This window comes from Tamandua tetradactyla, chromosome 11, assembly GCF_023851605.1.
Source record: "Tamandua tetradactyla isolate mTamTet1 chromosome 11, mTamTet1.pri, whole genome shotgun sequence".
NCBI lineage: Eukaryota > Metazoa > Chordata > Mammalia > Pilosa > Myrmecophagidae > Tamandua > Tamandua tetradactyla.
The window spans coordinates 19,392,657-19,404,412 of record NC_135337.1 but is presented as its reverse complement, the minus strand read 5'-3'; the positions used below and the strand labels follow the sequence as shown (position 1 = coordinate 19,404,412).

At 37.5% G+C, this 11,756-nt stretch overlaps 1 long non-coding RNA gene across 15 annotated transcripts in view; it reads right to left on the bottom strand.

Annotated features, from left to right (window-relative positions):
- Positions 1 to 2,328: 2,328 nt before the first annotated feature.
- The window catches only part of LOC143649946 (uncharacterized), a 50,990-nt gene continuing 41,562 nt past the window's right edge, over positions 2,329 to 11,756 (bottom strand). For all 15 annotated transcript variants that reach the window (XR_013159262.1, XR_013159265.1, XR_013159259.1 and 12 more), the window contains one exon: positions 2,329 to 2,635. This is a non-coding gene — a long non-coding RNA (uncharacterized LOC143649946). The remainder of the gene's footprint in view (positions 2,636 to 11,756) is intronic.

The following is an 11,756-nucleotide window of genomic DNA, read 5'->3' as shown; positions in this document are numbered from 1 at the left end:
GACTAGGTCCCTCAAAATTCCCCTGATGTAGTAGACCTCTGAATTGGCGTAGACTTTATCTTTTGTATTGTGGAGAAAATGTATCTTAATAAGATATCCAATGTACTAGCCTCTTCTTACATATACAATTCATTTATACTACATCATCTGCATAGCAACCAATATAATATTTTGTGGAAAATCAAGATCGTCCAATCTTCTTTGGACTGTATATTGAAAGAGGGCAGGAAAATTATCATAGCCATGGGTTAAGATCTAAGTGCGTGCCAATATCCATCCCAAGTGAATGCAAATTTTAAATTATTCTCCTACTTGATAAATAAGGCAAAGAATTTATTTACCAGATTAATGACAGCATATCATGTACCTGAGGCTGTTTTAATCTACTTCATCTAGCAAAGATATTTTGTCTTGCACAACAGCTGTGATTGGGGTTAATACTTAACTGAGTTTGTGGTAGACTATTCTCATCATCCAGAATCCATCCAATTTTTGCAAGGGCTACACTGAATTAAATTGATATATGATAGAAATAAACACTCCTGAATCCTTTAGGATTTTAGACATGGTACTGATGTTCGTCTTTGTGGGGAGAAGCAGTTTAAATAGCTTGTACTTTACCTTCCCCACATGTTAGCTGTTAAACCAAATGCCAAAGAACCAATATATGGGTCTTGAACTACTAAGTATTTCCATTCTAAATTTATAGAATTTAGAAGACTAGACTAGAAAAATAATCATTTTTTAATTTAATGATTTAAGACTAGAAAAATAATCATTAAGGGGGTCCATCAACCCAATGGACCTACTCTAAGATGCATCTCGGTCAAAGGTTCATTTATTACCTGGCCCCTATATGTCCTATACACTTTGGGTCCCAGAGTGGCAGTGTGAATTCAAACACTGTATTAAACCATCTTTCAAATGTTTGGACATTCTTATTTCTCCAGTGAAAGTTTACCCAAATAAATGGTTGTAGGTCTTTTGGGTGGGGTTTAGAAAATCATCACTGAACATAATTGCTGGAGTGTTTTCATTCAGTACGTTCTATGTCTAAACACTTCCTCAGAACTAGGAACTGGACAAGAGACAGTGACTTTTGTTGCAGTGACTATCCTCAGACTCCTGAAGATTCTCCCTTGATTTACTTTTATTGTGTGGATTGATAAATACCCTTTCCTGACACAGGACAGTACAGTGGAATCAACTTGAAGAGCTAAAGAGGCAGAGATTGGAATTCTGGGCTGCTGAAGCAGCTAGAATTTTGTGGGCCAGGTTAGTAAAAAAGTAGGTCATCTCACAGAGGGAGGACCCATAAGTCTTCGCAGGGATTCACTGTAGGTCTTTGTTCAAGAGCCAAATTTCACAAACACAGAGTGAGACTGCAAGGCCTAGTAGAGATTGCCTCCTGCAGGGCTGAAAGCTGAATGTAGATAACCAGGGTAACGGAATAAATTGGAGTTTTGATTAAGCTAAAGTGGAAAGACCTCTATGAGACGGAGGACCTTGGTTAATCCCTTGACAACTGAAAAGTCACACCTTGTAAATAATGACCTCTCATGAGAGTAAAGGTCATGCTTTAGGAATAAGTTCAAAATCAATATAAATCCAACCTAACAACAAATAAAACCAAGCCTGACAGAAGCATAAAGTTCCACCAGTGATTTAATAGCTCACCAGACTACAATTCAATTCCCTTTAAAGAAAGACTACTTAATCTACATTCCCTATCTTGTTCTACCTACAACATCTAGCACAAAATCAAAACTCACCAGACTTGGGAGCAATAAGAAAAGGTAACCCATAACAAAGGTGAAAGAAAGCAGCCAATAGAAACAGATCCCAAGACAACGCAGATATTGGAATTAATTGGACAAGGGCTTAAAACAAAGAAGCAAATGAATATTCTAGATCTGGAAAACACTGTATCTGAAATGAAAATTCCCTGTTTTGGTTTAATAACAGATTAGAGACTGCACAAGAAAGAATCAATGAAGGTCAATGCAGATCAATAGAAATTCAATCTGAAAAAACAGAGAGAATAAAGACTAAAAATATACTAAACAGAACCTTGGTGAACTGTGTACAAGTATCAACAGGTTTTACAAGTAATTATAGAGGAGATAATGGAGAAAACATATTTTAGAAAATAATTATCAAAAAGTTTTCAAGATTACATAAAAATTCAATTTCCCTATTGGGCAGACCACAGCAGCTCAGCAGGCAGAGTTCTCACCTGCCATGCCGGAGACCTGGGTTCAATTCCTGATGTCTGCCCACGCAAAAAAAAAAAAAAAAGAAAGAAAAAATTTCAGTTTTGGTATCCAAAAACATATGAACCACAAGCATGATAAAATGAGAACCACCGCTAGGCTATCATAGTCAAACCTCTAAAATACAAAGAAAAATCAAGTATTTTAAAAGCACCAAGATAGGTGGAGGAAGCACACATTTTATACCCAGGAACAATAAGAAAATGATTGCTGACCTTTTTTTTAATTTTTCATGGGCAGGCACCAGGAATCGAACTCAGGTCTCCAGCATGGCAGGCGAGAATCCCACCACTGAGATTGTTGACTTTTTAAAAGAAGAAAAGTAGAAGCCCCAGAAGACAATGGAACAACATCTTAAAGTGCTGAAAAATAAAAAAACAAATAATTCTATATTCAGTAACTATCTTTTACTGGAAACAGTCCTTTGTTAGTGGTGGTGAAATACAGACATTTTCAAACAAAAGCTGAGAAAAGTAGTCACCCACTAGCAGACCTACCCTAATAGAAGTGATAAAGGAAATTCTTCAGGCTGATAGGAAATGAAACTAGATGGAAATTCACGTATACAGAAAAGAAGGAAGAGCACCAGAAATGGTAAATGAATGGATAAACGTTAGAAGTAAAAATATATTTTTAAATTTCTTTCTAAGAGAACCATTTAAAACAAAATAATAACATTGTATTGTGAGGTTTAATATATATATATATATATATACAAAATATATAACAATAACAGAAAAGATGGAATGCAAATGGAATTTTACTATTGTAAGGTTTATTACATTTTACATGAGGTAGTACAATAGAACTAGGCTATGATAAATTAAGAATGTATATTGTTGTTCCTAAGTGATCACTAAAAAGGAACAAATAATGTATGAAAAGGTACAGCTAAAACACTGAAAGAAGAATTTAAATGGAATGTCAAAAAGTAGGATGTTTGAGTTGTACTTAAAAGTGGGAATTCTGAGAAACAGAATTGGAAGAACTATAGTATAAATCCAGTTGAAACAGTAGAGTTGAATAATCAACAAAAGCTTTGAATTTGTTTTTCCCTTTCATGCATTACCCTGGATAAAACATTTTCACCATTCAATATATTGTAATATTGGTTTATTTGTTAAACACTTAATTATTTTAGTTCTTTTTTCTTTTGGAAGTGTTTACAGTGAAATATTTTAAAATGGTAAGGAATGTATGGACAGAGAGACAGCGGACAAGGAAGTAAGCCAAGTTGGGTTCCTCGAATGCACTACTGCTCAGAGACTCCCCACACACACGCCACACACAGCACACACCTGAACCCCTCACCCCTCCCACCCCCACTGTGCTCCAAGTGCCCTTGCCCCATCTGCAGCCTTACTGCTCTGCCTCCCCCTACCCCACCCAACACATCCCACCCCTCACCCCAGCCCATGCATACCTTCCCCAGCCCAACCCACCTCTCCCACGCAAGCACAGTCACACCCAGCCCCTCCCAAGACCCGGGCACCCCTGCTCAGTCCCTCACCCCCACCTCTGCCTCCCTGTCCCAAGAAGGTGGTTGCCTGCACATCTAGGTGGGTGCTCACCATCATGCTCAGGCCACCCCCACCTCCACCACCTACAGTCATGCAACCCCACATACCCCTTGAGTTCTGTGCACATGTACATCAACACCTGGGACCCCCAGATCTGTGCACACATGTGTACACCCCTGCCATGCCCCTCCCCAGCTCTGGGCAAGTGCCACCCTCTATTTCTGGGCCACACCCACCCTCAGCCCCTGCCAGCTACCCCTGAGTTCTGCACATGGGCCCTGCCCCACAGACCTGCATGTATTCAGACAACCACATCCTCTCTGCCAGCACTTGTACCCTGACCTTTTGACTCCTACTGTAGTACTGTTGTTTCCCTCTTAAACATAGCCCACAGCATGCAATAGCAGTTTCCCCCCTATACCCCAATCTTTCTCTTTGTACAAGATTCATACTTTTGCAGTAGTTCATGCAAGACATTATTTATATTTGTAATGTTGATCGGTGGGACACATGGGTCTCTATAATCCTTTTCAATAATTTCACCTCCAATATCGTAATATTACTCATAAATCCACTAGTAAACTGCTTTCACTTCTATCTGTTCCCTTACATACAAGTTCAACTTCATTACCTAAGCACTCACCCATCTCTAGCTTCTGTGTATCTCTGGTTCCTTTATGTTCTGTATTATTAGCCACTGGTTTTACCTTTACCACGGCCAGAAAATTGGAACCACACAGTGTCTATCCTTTTGTGCCTGGCTTATTTCACTCAGCATTATTCCTCAAGTCTCATCCATCTTGTCATGTGCTTCAGGATGTCATTTTGTCTTACTGCTGCATAATATTCTATTGTATGTATATACCACATTTTGTTAATCCACAAGCGCAGATGGGCACTTGGACTGTTTCCATCTTTTGGTAATTGTAAATAATGTTGCTATGAAGATTGGTGTGCAAATGTCTGTTTGTGTCACTGTTTCAGCTCTTCTGGGTATAAAATGAGTAGTGGTATTGCCGGGTCATAAGGAAACTCTATATTTCGTAAGGAACCGCCAAACTGTTTTCCATAGCAGCAATACCACCATACATTCCCACCAGCAATGCATAAGTGTCTCAATTTCTCCATACCCCCTCCAATATTTATAATTTCCTGCTTATTTAATAGCAGCCATCCTTATAGGTGTGAGGTGGTACCTCATTGTAGTCTTGATCTGCATTTCCCTTGTAGCTAATAAAAATGAGCATCTCTTCATGTACTTTTCAGCCAGCTGTATTTGCTCTTCAGAAGAATGCCTATTCATATCTATAGCCCATTTTATAATTAGATTGTTTGTTCTGTTGTTGTTGAGTTGTATGATTTCTTTATGTATACAGGATATAAAATCTTTATTTGATGTGTGATATCCAAATATTTTCTACCATTGTGTTGGCTGCCTCTTTAATTTTGACAAAGTGTTATGAGGCACAAAAGCAATTGATTTTGAGGAGTTCCCATTTATCCTTTTGTTGTTGCTGTTGTTGTTGTTATTTGTACTTTGGGTATAAAGTTTAGGAAGTTACCTCTTATTTATTTATCTTGGATAAGTTTCCCTACTTTTTCTTCTAAGGGGCTTTATAATACTGGTTCTTATATTTAGGTGTTTGATCTACTCTGAGTTAATTTTTTAGGGGGTGTAAGGTAACGGTCTTCTTTCATTCTTTTGGCTATTGATATCCAGTTCTCCTATGCTCATTTATTGAAAATATTATTTTGTCTCAGTTCAGTGGATTTGAGGAGGCTTGTTGAAGATAAGTTGAACATAAATATGGTAGTTTATTTCTGCACTCTCAATTCGATTCCATTGGTCAGTACTTCTATCTTTGTGCCAGTACCACAATGTTTTGACCACAGTGGCTTTCTAATAAGTTTTAAAATCAGGAAGTGTTAATTATCCCACTTTGCTCTTCTATTTTAGGTAAAAATACTTTTATTAAAGGTTTGTTTCTCTCCCAGGTGAATTTGGTAACTAGCTTTTCCAAATCTTCAAAGTAGGTTGCTGGAATTTTTATTGGTACTACATTGAATCTGCAGATCAATTTGGGTAGAATTGACATCTTAACTACATTTAACCTTCCTATCCATGAGCAGGGAATGGCTTTCCACCTATTTAGATCTTCTTTGATTACTCTTAGCAACGCTATGTAATTTTCTGAGTACAAGTCCTATATGTCCCTAGTTAAGTTCATTCCTAGATACTTGGTTCTTTTATTTGCTATTTTGAATGGAATTTTTTCCTTAATTGACTCCTCAGGTCATTACTTATATACAGAAACATTACTGATTTTTGCATATTAATTTTATATTCCACCACCTTGGTGAATTTATTAGCTCAAGTAACTTTGTTGTAAATTTCTCTGGATTTTCCATGTATAGTATCATGTCATCTGCAAATAATGAAAATTTTCCTTTTTCCTTTCCAATTTGGATGCCTTGTATTTCTTTTTCTTGCCTGATTCCTCTATCTAGAACTTCTAGTACAACACTGAATAATAATGGTGACAGAGGGCATCCTTGTCTCATTCCTGATCTCAGGGAGAAAGCTTTCAGTCTCTCTCCACTGAGTATGATGCTGGCTGTGGGTTATTCATATTGCCCTTTATCATATTGAGAAAGTTACCTTTGATGTCTACTTTTCAATTGTCTTTATGAGAAAAGGATGTTGAATTTTGTCAAATGCTTTTTCAGCATCAATGAAAATGATCATGTGATTTTTCCCTTTTGTTATATTAATGTGTGATATTATATTAATTGATTTTCTTGTGTTGAACCATCCTTGAATTCTTGGTATAATCCCCACTTCGTTGCTATGCATAATTCTTTAATGTGTGTGGGATTCAATTTGCTAGTGTTTTGTTAAGAATATTTGCATCAATGTTCATTAAGGACATTGGCCTGTAGTTCTCCTTTCTTATAACATCTTTACCTGGTTTGGGTATTAAAGTGATATAAGCATCAGAAGATGAGTTACGTAGTGTTTCTTTCTCCTCAATTTTTTGGAAAAGCTTGAGCTGGATTGGTGTTAGCTCTTTTTGGAATGTTTGATAAAATTCTCCCATGATGCCATCTGGTCCTGGGTTTTTATTTGTAGGAAATTTTTTGATGACTGATTGAATCTCTTTACTTGTGATTAGTTTGTTAAGACCTTCTATTTCTTCTCGAGTCAGTGTAGATTGTTTATGGTTTTCTAGGAATTTGTCCATTTCGTCTAAGTTGTCTAGTTTGTTGGCATGTAGGTTTTCTTAGAATGCATTTATGATTTCTTAAATTTCTTCAGGGTCTGTGGTAATGACCCCTTCTCATTTCTGATTTTGTTTATTTGGACCCTCTCTTTTTTTCTTTGCCAGCCTAGCTAGGCATCTATCAGTTCTACCGATTTTCTCAAAGAACCAACTTTTGAATTTATTGATTCCTTCTATTGTTCTTTGTTCTCCCATTCATTTAACTCTGCTTTAATCTTTGTTATTTCTCTTATTCTATTTGCTCTGGAGTTAGTTTGCTGTACTTTCTCAAATTTCTCCAGGTGAGCAGTTAAGTTCTCAATTTTTGGTCTTTCTTCTTTTTTAATATAGGAATTTAGGGCAATACATTTACCTCTCAGCTTGCCTTTGCTCCATCCCATAAGTTCTGATATGTTGTATTTTTTTTTTTCATTCATCTCCAGATAGCCACTGATTTCTGTAGCAATTTCCTCTTTGACCCACAGGTTGTTTAAGAGTGTGTTGTTTAATTTTCATATATTTGTGAATATATATACATATTCACAAATATATATATAATGGGGGAGATGCAAGAATTAAGGGAAGGTTTGAATTTTCTACTTGGTGAGGGTGCTTATTGGTTATCTTTCTCTTGGGAACAATGAAATTATCTAAAATTGAGAGTGTTGATCAACCAATGACTTTGAACATTATACATGATTCCCAATGAATGGAGGTGGCTGAAGGATGCATTGACTGAGAAGTAGATTGGTGAGCAATGATGTATACATATAATCTAATATTGTGCTGCTACAAAATGAATGAAACTGTGAGACATGAAACATTGTGAATGAACCTGTGGGACATTTGGTAAAGCAAAATAAGCCAGAAACCAAAGAGCAAATATTGTATAGTCTCACTTAGAAAATACTTACAAGAAAACAGGGGCCTAGATTGTAAACTCTTACAGCAATCACATTTAGTCTGAAATAGCAATTGTTATTTATGAATTCTGAGAGGCTGTTTTATATATATATGTATGTATATAACCTGGTAGTTAGAGATAAAAATGAAGTTCATCAGGTTAGGCTTTGGTAAGGAAGCATTGCCTATATTTTAGAATCTCATCTACTCTTTGACACTTAAGGAAGAAAGGCTTATTTTGTCCAGAACCTAAATTTTATGTAGCATTTAATCTAACTCAACCTGTATGGTAGATCATTTAAACAACCCAAACACAGGAATCCCAGAATAAGGATTAGGGCCTTTAGTCCTTTATAACTTAATGTAATGCCTGGATACATCCCAGATTATATCAAACAGATAATCAAAAATATTGGCAGGGTGCATGGGTGGTTCAGTGGTAGAATGCTCACCTTCCATGCAGGAGACTTTGGTTTGATTCCTGGACCATGCACTCCTCCCCCCCCCCAAAAAAAAGAAAAGTACTGGCAACATCATTTGAGGGAAGGGAGAAAAATCTAGAGCTATTAAATTTTACCACTGGGGAAACCCCTGATACTGTGTCAAACATGAGGGACACCCAGAATTAATAGGCCAAGCCCTTGATCTTAATGCCTGCTCTTGTGCAGCTTATGTATGCAGCAGAGAAGCTTAGCCTACCTATGGGTATGCCTAAGAGCTACTTCCAGAGGACCTCTTTTGTTGCTGAGATGTGGCCTTTCTCTCTCTCTCTCTAAGCCCAATTCTGTAAGTAAAATCATTGCCTTACTCCCTATGTGAGGCATGACATTCAGGAATGAAATTCTTCCTGGTGGCATGGGAGATGACTCCAGGAATGAACCTGGCCTTGGTTCCATAAGATCAACAATGCCATCCTGAACAAAAGAGGAAAAAGCAGCATAACAAATAAGGTATCAGTGTCTGAGAGAGCTCAAATAGAGTCAAAAGGCTACTCTGGAGGATAGCTGCTTAGTTTGTGTTCATGACTTCCCCAGAGGTGGAGGTGGGGAAAGGTGAGGTCTGGGCCATGGCTGCTTAACAGGTGTCTGTGATTTCCTGAATAGTGTAGGTAGGCAGGGGTCTGGTCCCCATTGAAAGAGACCATATTTTAGCAATGCAGTCATTGCAGCCTAAAGAGCTCCAGAGATCACATGATTGAAAACTGGTTGCTGTATGTCAATGCTGTAAAATTCCAAATGGCAAACTCTACAAGGTCAGAAAAATAAATTATCATTGCATTTCCTGCATGTGCTGGGTAAGACTTTCATGAGTGTCATCATCAACAAAGCACAGTGAAATACTTGGAGAGAGGTACTGTAAGCCAGAATTCACAGCAGCATGATGGATGATTCAGAGTTATAAGTAAAGATATATCCAGGATAAATAAATAGCATTAGGAGAGTGCAGAGGCTAAATATCTGCATTGTTTCAAATAAAATATTCCAAAGAGCCATGGCATTGTGAATAACAACAGCCTTATTATATTTTTCTTGTAGTGAGAAACACAAAATTAGCCATGAATTATACATTTGACAATAAAGGAATATAATGAAATGATTCTTCCACCTGAACAAGAAGGAATGGGGCCCTACACTGTGAAGACTATTCGTATGTGCACTGATTGGCAATAAATAATATATATAAATGCTTCTTCTCTATCCACTATGCTAATTCACCAATACATCACTATCCTTCATATGGGTTCATGAATTTTGTAGGATGGATGGATAGATAGATAGATAGATAGATAGATAGATAGATAGATAGATAGATAGAAAGATAGTGGTAAATTTTCATACACATAGATTCCATACATGGTGTACAATCAATGGATCACATTATCATCACATAGCTGTATATTCATCACCATGATCATTTTTTAGAACATTTACATCACTCCAGAAAAAGAAAAAGAAAAAACTCATATGTACCTATCCCTTGCACCTCCCTGTAACTGACCACTAGTATTTCCAACTCCCCAATTTATTTTACCCTTTGTCTCCCTTGTTGTTTATTTATTTATTTTTTAGTCATCTGTCATACCATGGATAAAAGGAGCAACAGACACAAGGTTTTCACAATCCCATATTCACATTGTACAAGTTATATCTTTATACAATCATCTTCAAGAATCTAAGCTACTGGAACGCAGCTCAACAGTTTCAGGTACTTCCAGCCACTGTAATACACCATAAACTAAAAGGGGATATGTATATAATGCATAAGAACAACCTACAGGATAACCTCTCAACTCTGTTTTAAATCTCTCAGCCACTGAAGCTTTATTTTGTCTCACTTTTCTCTTTCCCCCTTTGGTCAAGATGGCTTTATTAATCCCTTGATGTTGGATCCCAGCTGATCTATCCCACATTGCCAGGGAGATTTACACCCCTGTGAGTCATGTTCCACATTGGGGGAGGGCAGTAAGCTCATCTGATGAGCTGACTTGGAGGGAGGGCCACATCTGAGCAGCAAAAGAGGTTCTCTGGGGGTGACTCTTAGCCTAATTTTAAGTAGGCTTAGCTATCCTTTTCAGGAATAAGTTTCACAGGGGCAAATCCCAAGATTGAAGGCTTAACCTACTGATTCGGTTGTCCCCACTGCTTGTGAGAAAATCAGAAATTCTCCAAATGGGGGAGTTGAATATTTTCTCCTTTCTTCCCAGTCTCCCAAGGGGACCTTGCAAATATATCTTTATTCACTGCTCAAATTACTCTGGGATTTAGTGGGGCATCACACTAACCTGGACAAACCAATAAGATCTCACATTCTATTCAAGATTTCATGTACTTATGGTGTTCAACTAAATTAACCATACAAGCTAAATTAGGAAATACAATACCCAAAATATAAATTTTGCATCAAATAAATATCTTCTCATTGGTTTCACAAAGAAGGTGAAGTTTTAAAATATGGACCATATCATCCTTTACTCTGGATTCTGATTCACCTTAGTCCTAACCAGATCAGCTTCATTCACCTCTCTCCTTGAAGTCTGATCCATTTTACAACTTTTAAACAGTTACTGCATAGGGTACTGCTGACTTTCATAGCTTCAGAGCTCTAAGTCTAAATCTCAGATGTCACATAAATACCCAGAGTTTCTGGGAATGACTCTGCTATAAACAAACAGCTCAGTATCTCAGAGTTCAGAAATAACAATCACAACTCCTAAATATGTGACTATGGTTAAGAGCTTACAATCTAGAACCCTTTACAATAATCTCCAACCTGATAACCCATGTTCTAGACTTCAGTTTACCGAGTTTTTATATTATAGTTAGTCCATATAACTGAGGCATGATAATATTTGTCTTTTTGTCCCTGTCATTTCATTCACCATACAGTCCTTAAGTACCGAATTTTTATATTATAGTTAGTCCATATAACTGAGGCATGATAATATTTGTCTTTTTGTCCCTGTCATTTCATTCACCATACAGTCCTTAAGTTTCATACACCTAGTTGCACGCCTCACAACTTCAATTCTTCTTGCTGCCGCTCAGTAGTCCATTGTATGTACACAGCATATTTCCCTATTCTATCCCTCCGTCATTGTACACTTAGGCCACCTCCAACCACTGTGGCTTGCAAATGTCAGAAACACCAGTGTGCAAATGCACACTCGTGTTCCCACACCCAGTTCCTCCAGGTATATACTGAGTAATGGGGTTTCAGGATCATATGGCAACCCCACACCTAGCCTCCTGTGGAACCACCACACTGCCCTCCAAGGAGTGTAACTCTCAGTTTCCCTGCTG